This window comes from Lissotriton vulgaris, chromosome 5, assembly GCF_964263255.1.
Source record: "Lissotriton vulgaris chromosome 5, aLisVul1.2, whole genome shotgun sequence".
Classification (NCBI taxonomy): domain Eukaryota; kingdom Metazoa; phylum Chordata; class Amphibia; order Caudata; family Salamandridae; genus Lissotriton; species Lissotriton vulgaris.
Genome location: NC_141693.1, coordinates 1523100857 through 1523114816, shown reverse-complemented (window position 1 = coordinate 1523114816; position 13960 = coordinate 1523100857).

Genomic DNA, 13960 nt, shown 5'->3' with positions numbered 1-13960 from the left:
GGGTCAGGACTTTGGTGGTAAGAAATCCGCTAATCTTCTTGATCCTCCGGAGCTGAAAGAACCACTGTCCCAATCTGAGATTGCATCGACAGGTTGTTGTCAATAGTGATGCAAAGGCTTTTAATGGATCTAGATGGAAGGTGGGTTTCCGAACTCTGGCGGCCAGAAGTTGGAGTTCCAGGGGTTTGAGGGCCCACCAAATAGGATCAATTCAGTTTTATCTGGATTCAACTTCAAGTGATTACCGTTCATACAGTTACTAATATATCACACAGTTGTTTGAAAGTTAGAGATGGAGGCGGGAGAGTTGTCAATATCACAGATCAGTTGAAGATCATCAGCCTAGCTGAAGGTGCACACCTTATTTTCACCCAGGGATTGAATAAGAGGATACAAATATAAATGTAAAAGAAACGGTGAAATGGAAGAGCTCTGCGGCACCAAACATTTAAGTTTGGCTTTAGAGGTGTGCAATTAAGCGATGCGTACCACTTGCGAGTGATCCTCATGAAATGATGTGAGCCACTTGAGAACCAGACCCTGTATCCCTGCTTAGCTGACGCAATTGATCAGGAGTTTGTGGTCGACCCTGTCAAAAGAGGCAGAGAGATCGAGATGCACCAGGGCTTGTGTATTGCCCTTGTCTCCTCCTTTCCTTAATTTGTTTAGGACCATCAAGATAACAGCCTCAGTGGAGTGAGAAGGTCGGGAACCTGCCTGATGGGGGTTAAGAAAGTTGGATTGTTCAATAAAGGAGCAAAGGCAGTTTGCAACGTGAGCTTCCAGGATCTTGGCTAAGAAGGGAAGTAAGGAGGGAGGGCGGTAGTTTGTGAGGGCCCCTTTTTCAGGATAGGAACAATTTCTGCTTCTTTAAATGCCATCGGGACTGTCCCCTGAATAAGGAAGTTGTTCAATAGCGCAAGGGGAGGGTCGGGACATGAGAGGAAAACGGGGGGCAACAGTACGTTGCGTATTACAGGTATTAACTCATGCAAATTGTGTGTGCAAACACTGTTTGCACGTTTGTTCATTTATTTGCACATATGTAATTTGGGCGCAAGCAGTACCTGTCCTGGCAGTGATGTTATTTAAAAAAAAAAAAAATTTTGATTAAACAGTTCTCATGGTATTGCATTGAGAGTATACGTACATGACATACAGATATGCATCCAAAATTATGTTTACATTCTTTTTTACAATATTCACAAGGCAAATTAATGAGTATTAATATCCTTTTGTGTGCTTTCCGTTCCCAGTAGCCATACATTTGGTGAGGACCCTTCAACCCCTTCTTTACACATGCTAGTATCCGACTCAGATTCCTCCATCTGGGGGAGTTCACATATATTGCCGCTATAGCTGTTCCAGCTTCCCCAAACCTTTCCCCATTTATTCGGACACCCTCGATTAATATATACAGATTTTTCCGCCGCCATTGCCGTGTCCATTGGCCGTTGCGCGATGTTACGTTTTGCTATCATCATGCCTAGTGTCACACAATCTTGGGCCATCCCGGTGAGATCCGTGGGTTCCCAGATGTTGAGCAAGCAGCATCTCGGATCTGGCAATATTGTGACATGTGTGACCTGTGAAAGTGTTCGCATCACCGCCGCCCAGTAAGAATCAACCCTGGGACACTGCCAAATAGTATAGAAGTATGTGCCTGCTTCTCCTCATTGTCTGAGGCAAAGTGGTGAATTTTGTGGAGGAGTGTCCTAGTGTAATACGTGCGGTGTAAGATTTTAAGCTGTACTAGCCTTAGCCTCGATGGGATTGCTGCCTCTCTGGGAGACGCAAGTGCTTCCCGCCAGTCAGCCTCCTCGATGTCCCCTAGATCACGCTCCCATGTAACCTTCAGCGTTGCTGTGGGATCCGAGTAATTGTTAATTATCTTACGATAGGTCAGTGAGATCGCTTTTGTGTGTAGGTGATCCGTTAAGATTCTATCCTCCAGTGGTGAGGATTCTTCAGGTCTTGTCCGTGGCAGTAATAGGGATTGGAGTGCATGCTTAATTTGCTAATACCGAAACCGTTCTGTCTGTGCTAGGCCATAGGATGCTTGTAGATGAGCAAAGGTGACCACTTCTCCCTTCTGCCACAGGTCTCAGACTGTGGATATACCTATTAGGTCCCAATTGCGGAAGCCTTTGGTGTAGCTCAACATCCCGAGTTTCTTTGTGTCCCATAGCGGCGTCGCTTGTGTCACTACACCCTCCCAGCCCAATGCCCTCTGCTCCTCAAACCATATGCATATTGCATGTGACGTTGGACCAGTTATGTTGTGCCTCTTTTTTTTATTGTATAGTGCCCCCATGATCCCTGATGGGGCTAGTAAGTGTCTGTCCAACCTAAACGCTGGAACTTCTTGGGGGATGTGAAGCCATTGATTAATAGCCACGAGCTGGGATGCCCAATAGTATACTTTGATGCCTGGGAGAGCTATTCCTACATCATACCAGCTTCGGGTTAGTTTGTGTAGGGCTATGCGGGGCGCTTTCCCATTCCATAGTAAGGTCGTCACTTCCGCATTAATCGCGGCGGAGAATGCCGTCGGGACAGGGAATGGTGTATTCTGCAGTGCGTACAAGAACCGTGGGAGTGCCATCATCTTAAAGAGTGCGGCTCTCCCCAGTAGCGTCAGAGGTAGTGTGCGCCAGAGTTTGAGATCGTTTTTGAATCGTGATAGGGGTTGTGTCAGATTCCGTTCAGTACACTGTGCGCGGTCATGTGTGGTAAATATCCCAAGGTATTTAAACCGGTCCGTGACTATCTGGAGCGTACATCCACGCGGGAGTCGTGGAGGAGGGCCATGCAAAACATACAAAAGCGACTTCTCCCAGTTAATGGAATAACCTGATGCGCGCCCATAGGCAACACAAATGTCTAAGAGGCAATTGATGGATCGTGCCGGGGACGTTAAGTACAGTAGAATATCATCCGCGTAGAGCGAGATGCGGTCTTCCCATCCATTGGCCCAATTCATCCCTTGTATAGTCAGGTCTTGCCTAATCCACGCCGCCAGCGGCTCAAGGACTATCGCAAATAGGAGTGGCGTTAAAGGACAGCCTTGCCGTGTCCCTCTTCCTAGTTGGAATTCCACTGATAAATGGCCGTTCACCACTACCTGTGTGACTGGCTTCGTGTATAGTAGCTGGACCCATGCACAGAACTTAGGTCCGAACCCCATACGCCTAAGCACTGTCAAAATGCAAACAAAAACTCCAGTGGTGTGGAGTGCCTGGGAAAAAACGATGGATTTGGGCCCAGATCTTTGGACTGGGGTGAATGTGTGACATTGATCCACATTCGGTCCATCACCTGTTTTGTTTGCAAATACCGCCATAAGTGCGCTGGGGATGCTCAGACGTGGGTCCCAGGCACTCCACACCACTGGAGTCAAGCTAGCCGGGCTGATGAGAGGTGTTACCTCGAAACCGGTCCGGTCCTCGGATGCTTGATTCCGTTCTGGGAAGGACATGGCTTTTGTAGTTCGGACTGGACTGTTCCCATGGGGCACAGGGTCAGAGCTGATTTGCATATCGCCATTGTCTAACCCAGGGTGGTGTGGAGTGCAAAAAAACAATGGATTTGGGCCCAGATCTTTGGACTGGGGTGAATGTGTGACATTGATCCACGTTCGGTCCATCACCTGTTTTGTTTGCAAATACCGCCATAAGTGCGCTGGGGATGCTCAGACGTGGGTCCCAGGCACTCCACACCACTGGAGTCAAGCTAGTCGGGCTGATGAGAGGTGTTACCTCGAAACCGGTCCGGTCCTCGGATGCTTGATTCCGTTCTGGGAAGGACATGGCTTTTGTAGTTCGGACTGGACTGTTCCCATGGGGCACAGGGTCAGAGCTGATTTGCATATCGCCATTGTCTAACCCAGGGTGGTGTGGAGTGCAAAAAAACGATGGATTTGGGCCCAGATCTTTGGACTGGGGTGAATGTGTGACATTGATCCACATTCGGTCCATCACCTGTTTTATTTGTAAGCACTGTGAAAAGGCAAGGCCATTCTACCAAGTCAAAGGCCATTCGCGCATCTAGGGAGAGTATAGCTGCATCTTCTGCAATGGTCGATTTATGTTCTATTACGCCATTTAGCCTTCTGAGACTTAGCGCTGTGTTTCGGTGGAGCATAAAGCCGGACTGGTCTGGATGAATCACCGCTGATAAGTGGGGTTGCACCCTGGTTGCCTGCGTCTTGGCTAGTATTTTGGCCTCCGCATTGAGGAGGGAGCTTGGTCTATAGGATGTGCACTCATGGGGCGTCTTGCGGGCTTATGTACCGCAACTATGGTGGCGAGTCTCTGGTCTTTAGGAAATATCCATCTGTCTAGACTCTCCCTGTACATGGCTAGTAGTTGTGGCACAAGTTGCAGGGCAGCCCGCTTATAGAACTCAATTGGGATTCTATTTGGCCCCAACGCCTTCCCCGTGTGTAACACTCTGATGGATTGTGTAAGTTCATCCGGGGTAACATCTTCCTCTAGGGCTGCTATGGCCTCCGCATCCAGCGCAGGCATGCATATATCCTGAATAAATGCTATGTTCTCGTCCACTGTTGTTGTGGCAATGGGTGTATAGTTTGTCTTGTAGTGTCGTGCAAGTACTTCAATGATTTGGGGTGGTGTAGATATTAGGTCTCCATCTGTGGATCTTATCTGAGCTATCCAATTATGTGCCCTTTCTTTCTTTCCCAACCAAGCCAGTAACCGACCTGCTTTATTCCCCTGCTCATAGATCGTGTGTTGTGTCTTAGTCAGTCTAGTGGCGGCCTCTTCATGTGCGAATGTCTTATATTCCTGCTGTGCCAAGTGCAGTTTATGTACGGCCTACTCATTTGCGCTTATTGCCTGGGTCGCCTCTGTCTGCGCGACCTCTAGTTCTAGCTCATCAATGTGCTTCTGTCTCTCTCGCTTATGACCCGTAATTAGGGAGATAGCATGTCCTCTGAGCACCGTCTTGTAAGCCTCCCATAGTGTAGTAGGAGATGTAACCGTATGTTGATTTTCTCTGAAATAGCATTTCGTCGCCTTAACAAGGTCTTTACTTCTCTTACGGTCCTTGAGATACCCTGGGAGGATCGGGAATAACCTCTGGTTTTGTGGGGTATATAGTGCATATGTTATTAGGATTGGGGAGTGATTCGATATGCCCCTGGGCAAGTGTCTGATCTCCACTAGACCAAGTATCCCTGTGGCTAGAGTAAAGATATAGTCAAGTCTAGATAGGCTATTTTGCACTCCTGAATGGAATGCGAACTGTCTGTCTTCTGGGTGTCTAGTTCTCCATATATCTAGCAGCCCAAGCGCGTCCACAAATTCCCAGAGTCTGTGAGTGGAGCTACCTGTGGTTCTTGGGGGCTGTCGGTCAATGTCCGTGTTCATGGTGGCATTGAAATCTCCCCCTATAATCAGTTCACCCTGGGGAAGTGTAAGCAGGAACCTCCTGAGATCTGGGAAGGCGATCTGATGTAGGCGGTATATATACTGATACTACATTGTATTGCCTGCCATCCCACTGGCACGAGAGTGCGGCAAACCTACCCTGATTATCATGTTGGGACCCGGTTCTATCAAGGGAAAGCGCTTGTTTACCAGGATCCCAAACTTTCTAGAGCCAGAAGTAAAGTCCGAGTGTACTACCATTCGGAAGCCCCAGCGGTCTAGAGCTTTAACTGTCGTCCCCTGCAGATGGGTCTCTTGGAGGAGTACCACTGCTGGAGACTTCCGTTTGAGATATTGTAATATCAACCCCCGTTTAATTTTGTCCCCCAACCCATTCACGTTCCATGAAATCACAGTCAGTGGGAGGCCCTGTCGCTGGGTGGATTGCACTTGTCGGGCTCTGTCCCTGTCACCTTCGTGTGTGTTTGTTTGTCACAATCATTGGTTGTAATGCAGTTATCCTGAGCTATTTCAGATCTGCATGTCATGTAATACCTTTGAGCAATTCTTCTGATAATCGTATAACAGAAAACTTGAAACATATCCAGTAACTTTGCCATTAACTGATCCCGTCCCTTCGCCTCACTCCCTGCCTTCCTGCCTAGCGGTTTTAGAACTACCCGCCTCCCCAACGTAGCAGAATGCTTGAACCCAATAACTGTGTACTTGCGTGAGGGGGGAGAGTCGCTCAGTGACCCCCGCATCACCCCGATACAGATGTTTGATCTAGAACCTGCATTCCGCACGTGTGTCCTCCCCTTCTGGGGTGAAATGTTCATCAAGCATCCCATAACTGAGTCCATTGTTCGTTGCATTCAGTCTGCAGTGTCAATTATCTTGTCTCTGCTTTGCAGCCTGTCTGCATGTCATTGGGTAGGCTCCGACCCTCTGTAGAGGTGTATTTCGGTGATTCAGCAGCTCCCTGGAACTCTCTTGTGTCGTAGAGGTACTCCCTCCAGGGCGTCATTCAGCTCCACTCCCGTGTCCTGCGTCTGTGCGCATTACAGGGGATCCTTCCATCTTCTCTTGTTGAGCAGCTAGTGCGGTTGTTGTCTTTTTCCGGCCTCCCGTCTGTTGCTTCCCTTGGCAGGGCGACAGCCCTCCAGCCAATCTTGCGCCTCCTGCGGCGATGTAAAAAACGAGCTCTTGCCTTCTGCTTCGACTCTCAATTTTGCCAGAAAGAGCATTGCATATTTTAGTTCTCTGCTGTGAAGCTCTCTCTTGACTTCCGTAAAATGTTGCAATTGTTAAGTGACTGCAGCTGTGTCGTCCGGATATAAAGTCTCCTCACAGTTATCAATCTGTAGGGGGGACTGACCCGAGCCACCTTGTCTCGATCTCTGAAGTTAAATATGTGTGCCAGGATAGGCCCTGGGGGTGCTCCCGGCCTGGGTCGTCCACATGGCACTCGGTGAGCCTTTTCCACCAAGAAGAATTTTGAAAGTCCCCGTGGTTGCAGTTGGGATTGGATCAACTCTTCCACAACTAGGTCCAGAGCTGGCCCTCTGACACTTTCTGGTACACCTACCAGGCGGACGTTATTTCGCCACAATCGCCCTTCTTGATCGTCCAGCTTCTCAGCCAACTGTCTGGTTGTAGCTTCCAGTTGTTGTACCTGTCGCTGCAGGGTGGCTGTGTCTGTTGATAGGGTTGTCGTAGAAGCTTCGACCTCTGCCACTCTCGCGCTCATTTTGGAGATGTCGGCCCGAAGTAGCGTTATGTCACAGGATATGGTGCCAATAGAGTTTTTGCATACGTAGCAATGCGGACATCACATCATTTAGGGTGATCTCTTTCGGTTGCTCCGCATGTTGACTGTTTGTGGCAGCCGATGTCGCCTCCAGCGCTTCCTTGTGTTCCTTGGCGGGGGCGTATTTATCTATACGGTTGCTCTGTACCGTCCTCGGTCCCCTACTGGCCATGGTGGTCCTAAAGCGGTGCGGGCCAATCTCGCCCAAGCGGTATATATAATCTGCAGTTTGAGGGAGGTGAGGGGGGACGTCCAGGCCACTCGCTATTCTTGTTCAACCAGTGCTGGGGGTAGGTGCTTGTTATCATTTGTCCTTAGTGCCTTGTTGCTCTCCCCCTAGAATGATGTTTCTCCCCTTCGCACCGGGTAGCCCACAGGTGCCTACGGGGAACTGCCAGTGTAAGCCCGGTGGTGCCTGACTCACACTGTATTCCCTAGGACTGGGAGTCCAGTAGCATCCTCAGTAGGCAATTGTCTCTTTTTCTGTGTAGTTATGGTGGGCCGCCGCCCCTGTGCATGCCCCCTCCTTTTAGGGGTGCTTTCTTTGCTGCCCACCGTGCCTGGTACCTCTTGTCCCCTGTAGGTCTGTTGATACTTTCACTCCACGTCTTGGCCTCGTATCTCGATCAGCCCCTGGTGCATATGCGTCGGAGGCCCGCGCTTTTCTTTCTCGGGGCTTTCTCTCGGTTAAAGCCTCGACACTCGGCGTGGCGTCAGCCTCCATCGCACTCAGCTGGCTGTCCGACCGCAGCGGGGCGTCTGCATCCAGCTCTCGCACCAGGCCAGGAGTGCGGTCCGCCACCTGTGCTTCGCACCGCAATCCCTGTGGGTCCCGGCTCCTGTGCAGGACCTAGGCCGTTGCTCGGCCCCTCGACCACCGAGGGCACCAGTTGCTCGGTTTTCTTCCAAACTTTCTCAGCTGCCACCGGAGATCTTGCAGTGCTTCCGCTGTTAGTTTTCACAGTGTGAGAACCAGGATAAATAACAGGATTACCGGAGTTATTGCGGCGGTCTCTGGAGCTCTCTTAGGCTGCGGCCATTTTCGTGGGTCGCTAGCCACGCCCCCCAGTGATGGTATTTTTTATGTAGTGTTTGTGTATTTGCAATGTATGCTTAAGTGTAAATTAGCTCGCTGGTGTCCTCTTGTGCTCCCGATGCTGAGGGTGATCACCCACGGTACCTTCAGGATCGAAATATGAGGAGATGGAAAAGGCCTTTGAGATCATGTGGGTAGGAAGTGTGGGGGTTGTGGGGAAGCGCAAGTGCTTTGACGTAATAATGGCCTTGCACTTCACCTGTGCCTTTCCCTTTTGTTGTACTGCTAAAGCTCCAAGAATGTTTTCACACATTGTCACTCGCCCCAACAGCTGCTTGCTGTGTAAACTTACTGGACGAATAAAGAGAGGTAGTTTGTTTATTGCTGACAGTCGAGGCCCACCGGCCCGATCCAGCAGTGCTGGGCTGGTTAGCAGGCACTGCGCCTACCCTGTTTGGAGGTAGTGCTTACCCGGCCTCCTCCTACTCCCACGTACTGGTCACCAGATCACCAAAAGATTCATGCTGTGTGTTTGTTGCTAACACAGCCCGCCTATATCCCTGACTCAAGGCAGTGTTTCATCATGAGACGTGCTGTGTGGTGAGTACAGTGCTGCTCATATGACCCGAAACAATTGAGTGATGGAGTCAGGTGCATGCATGTTGTTTGTGGTAGTGTACACAGCAAAATGTAAAACATGTGTATAACTATTAGAAACATGAAAGATTACTGTGCTGATAAAAGGAGCACAAGTACGATTTAATCTGTGTGCGAATCAATCTGCTGAAGTGTATCTGCAAGCAGTACTGTCTATGTGAACGTGCACCTCTTTTGGAAGCACTAACTTGTTCGTTTCAATTTATTACTAAAAACTTAAACAAGGCTTCTCCCAGAGTAACATGAATTGTGTAGTCTCGCTAAATTGCTTTTTAAAGCCAAATGTACTAGTTTTGCAAACTTAGTGTAGTTCATTTTAATATGCCCACAGATTAAGTCTGTACTGAAAAAACACAATTTTATTCCATATGGTGTCAAGATTATAGTTTAGGTCTGTGATATTTTCTCCCAGTTAGTAGTGTATTTCAGTATTCTATATGTAAATCTGTTATTAACAGTGAGACTCCTGATCCTTTAAACATTCACTTTAGCTACAAATATATTTAGTATTGAGGTGCATTCCGAGAGTCTGTGTGCCCCCATGAGTTGGTCCGCTGCAAGGCTGTGGAGTATTATCAAAATATGAGTGTGGAAGAAATGTTAATAAAAATCTTGGAATGAGTTCTGCAGTGGACCATAACTGAAGCTGTTTACTTTACTAAATATTGTTTTGCCCATACCGCTTAGATTACTTTCAGATTAGTAAATTGAGTTGGTGTCAATAGTCTGCGCAGCTGGACTGCAAGGAGGAGTCTCCTGTTAGCGCCCTTCCATTTCTGGTGCTTTGCAGCAATTTTAAGATCTCCTTAGTGTTTTTCATTGCTCATATGGGTGTAATTTCTGATATTTATGTTTCCCTCCTCTTCATTACTCGCGAGAAAGTGTCAGTCTTAGTTGTTGAAATGTCACTCATAATTACACTGAAATTATGAAAATGGCACACATAGCATTCTGAAACCTTGGCAGGTATGCTGGCTGCATTCTAACCCTCCTCAGGTGGGACCCTACCTTATTTGACTGTTCCACACTGTGCAATTCAGCCACTCAAAGCCTAATGTTTTGTTGAAATGTTTATTTTGAGCAGTTGAACCTCGCCCAGGAACATGAGAACAATTAGCATCAGACAAAGTCTAAGCACACATCTTGAATTATGTTGGGTCAGATGTTTTGGTGTGTCCTAATATTTACACAAATAACAATTTAAATATCACTATTTTGTCTTATTTCTTTTATAGTGCTACCCAACCAAATCCAGGGTGTTGGAGCACTTTAAATCACACATACACATTATACAGTGACAATAAATCATATGTATGTAAATACATTTAGAGGATGTGTTACATAAGACTGTGAGGGTTACAAGGTGTATGAGTCACATTGTCTTTTCCTTCATAGTTCACTGTGCTATATTAGAAGGATTACAATTTATGAACTGCAAGTAACTAAAGGATCTCTGTGTTAAAAGCAATAACTCACTTACCCATCTACATAAAATAAAAATCAGTCATCTGTATATCACATGATTTGCTTTGCATGAGACATAGTAACCCTCTGTGCTACATTGATTCAAAACTGGGACTAGACGAAACACTGCATTAACCTCCAGAGTTATCTTAGCATTATTATTTCCTGTAACCAATTAGGCAGAACAGATATACTGCCACGTTTCTCCTTGTTGCCAATTTCATTCTGACAGAGCTTTAATAAATAAATGCATAAGTGGAAGCCTAGATCTTGCACAAGGGTTGCATTACTTTTCAGGCACAACTTTGACGCAAACTCTAATTTGTTTAATATTGTAATGCGCTCAAAGGTACTCATGATAGACCTGCTTAACATATTCGAGGTCTTAGAATGTGATGTAATTTTTTGTGATATCACTTCCTGTGAGGACATGGTTGTGAAGTCACATGCAATTGCAATGTGCTGCGTTGTTATGCCACTTACATACTGCCTAACGTGGTTAGTGCCCCACTTCTGTTTTTAGGACTTGTGCCCTGGTGGGAGAAGTATATTGGAGAACTGGTGTTGGTGTTTTTAGGAGGCTACCTTAGTATATGTGCAACTTTTTTGTAAAGAGGGGGCCCCTGAATCTTGGATAAATTGCCACGACAGGGAAATATAATCTTTTTCAAAAGAGTAACTTTGGCAAAGTGGATAAAAACATAGCACAGGCACATCCTATAGAAAGCATATTACTTGTCACAAACACATTTTGGACATCAAGCAATCTACTTAGAGCGACCTTATGTTAACCATTTTCAGAAACATGACAGCCTTGCATCAAAAATAGTTTCTTTTATTTTCTTATTTCATTTTTTCTTTTTTTCAAAAATTATTTTTGTAATCAAGAATCACAGTTCATAAAGATCAATATTTGTTTTGTTCATAAACAATTCCTTTAAAACAGATTGCCTCAGTACATATTTTTACAACAACCTATATTATTCTCACTTGTCTTGATACATTTGTTGGTCTAATATTATTTCTAATACAACATCTCTCTTAGTAACTGTAAACATTCATTTTATCTCCTTTTTCTCAATGATACAACTGGCAGTTTATGTTCTGGCTATGTTCTGGCAACGCTCGTTTCGGCTTGCGCCTTCCTCAGGACTCCATATTTACAACAAGGGGTGGTGAGGGACAGAGTCTCTGAATTAAGCAGAAAGCTCTCACCCAGTCAAGAGATCAGGGCTAGATCCAACACCGTTTTTTAGCTCACTGCACCATCTCAGTTTCAGAACCTGGCTGTATGCAAATTAGTCTGTTTCTGTCCCAGTGCATGATGGGAACAGGGCAAACCAAACTACAAAAGCCAATTCTTACACTGGGAAGGAAACAAGCTCCCGGGGACCGGTTTCTGGCATTACAGCCGTCTTCGGCCCGGTTTGCTTGAATCCTGATGGTGCAATGAGCAAGGGTCTCACATCTGAGAATACCCTTCCACGCTTAGGGTGGACAAAAATATTTACAACAAGGGGTGGTGAGGGACAGAGTCTCTGAATTAAGCAGAAAGCTCTCACCCAGTCAAGAGATCAGGGCTAGATCCAACACCGTTTTTTAGCTCACTGCACCATCTCAGTTTCAGAACCTGGCTGTATGCAAATTAGTCTGTTTCTGTCCCAGTGCATGATGGGAACAGGGCAAACCAAAATACAAAAGCCAATTCTTACACTGGGAAGGAAACAAGCTCCCGGGGACCGGTTTCTGGCATTACAGCCGTCTTCGGCCCGGTTTGCTTGAATCCTGATGGTGCAATGAGCAAGGGTTCCACATCTGAGAATACCCTTCCACGCTTAGGGTGGACAAAAATATTTACAACAAGGGGTGGTGAGGGACAGAGTCTCTGAATTAAGCAGAAAGCTCTCACCCAGTCAAGAGATCAGGGCTAGATCCAACACCGTTTTTTAGCTCACTGCACCATCTCAGTTTCAGAACCTGGCTGTATGCAAATTAGTCTGTTTCTGTCCCAGTGCATGATGGGAACAGGGCAAACCAAACTACAAAAGCCAATTCTTACACTGGGAAGGAAACAAGCTCCCGGGGACCGGTTTCTGGCATTACAGCCGTCTTCGGCCCGGTTTGCTTGAATCCTGATGGTGCAATGAGCAAGGGTCTCACATCTGAGAATACCCTTCCACGCTTAGGGTGGACAAAAATATTTACAACAAGGGGTGGTGAGGGACAGAGTCTCTGAATTAAGCAGAAAGCTCTCACCCAGTCAAGAGATCAGGGCTAGATCCAACACCGTTTTTTAGCTCACTGCACCATCTCAGTTTCAGAACCTGGCTGTATGCAAATTAGTCTGTTTCTGTCCCAGTGCATGATGGGAACAGGGCAAACCAAACTACAAAAGCCAATTCTTACACTGGGAAGGAAACAAGCTCCCGGGGACCGGTTTCTGGCATTACAGCCGTCTTCGGCCCGGTTTGCTTGAATCCTGATGGTGCAATGAGCAAGGGTCTCACGTCTGAGAATACCCTTCCACGCTTAGGGTGGACAAAAATATTTACAACAAGGGGTGGTGAGGGACAGAGTCTCTGAATTAAGCAGAAAGCTCTCACCCAGTCAAGAGATCAGGGCTAGATCCAACACCGTTTTTTAGCTCACTGCACCATCTCAGTTTCAGAACCTGGCTGTATGCAAATTAGTCTGTTTCTGTCCCAGTGCATGATGGGAACAGGGCAAACCAAACTACAAAAGCCAATTCTTACACTGGGAAGGAAACAAGCTCCCGGGGACCGGTTTCTGGCATTACAGCCGTCTTCGGCCCGGTTTGCTTGAATCCTGATGGTGCAATGAGCAAGGGTCTCACATCTGAGAATACCCTTCCACGCTTAGGGTGGACAAAAATATTTACAACAAGGGGTGGTGAGGGACAGAGTCTCTGAATTAAGCAGAAAGCTCTCACCCAGTCAAGAGATCAGGGCTAGATCCAACACCTTTTTTTAGCTCACTGCACCATCTCAGTTTCAGAACCTGGCTGTATGCAAATTAGTCTGTTTCTGTCCCAGTGCATGATGGGAACAGGGCAAACCAAACTACAAAAGCCAATTCTTACACTGGGAAGGAAACAAGCTCCCGGGGACCGGTTTCTGGCATTACAGCCGTCTTCGGCCCGGTTTGCTTGAATCCTGATGGTGCAATGAGCAAGGGTCCTCAGGACTCCGTCATGAATTCTGTAGGTTGTGGCTCTAAATATTCCAGCTCTACTTCTCCTTTATTGTGAATATTTAGTTGTCCTGTCCTTCACCTTTAGCAGATAATAAGTTTCTGTAAGAATTGATTCTAAATAATCCCGATCTACTTCTCTTGTATTTAGAATGTTTATTTGTGTGATTCTTCACTTTTAGCAGTTGTTTTATTTCTTTTTCAAAACCGTGTATCGCCTGATCTGAGTGAGTTCTTAATGGTGGCAGGTTTTATAGTTGCTTGAAACTGCTTATTGCTTGTATGCTTTGATAATATTATCTCATCTCATAGATCTTTAATCTTAATTCCTGTTCAATTATTGGACAAGAAGTGCTTTATTGTTGCTTCCACCCAGTGAAATTCCCAGTT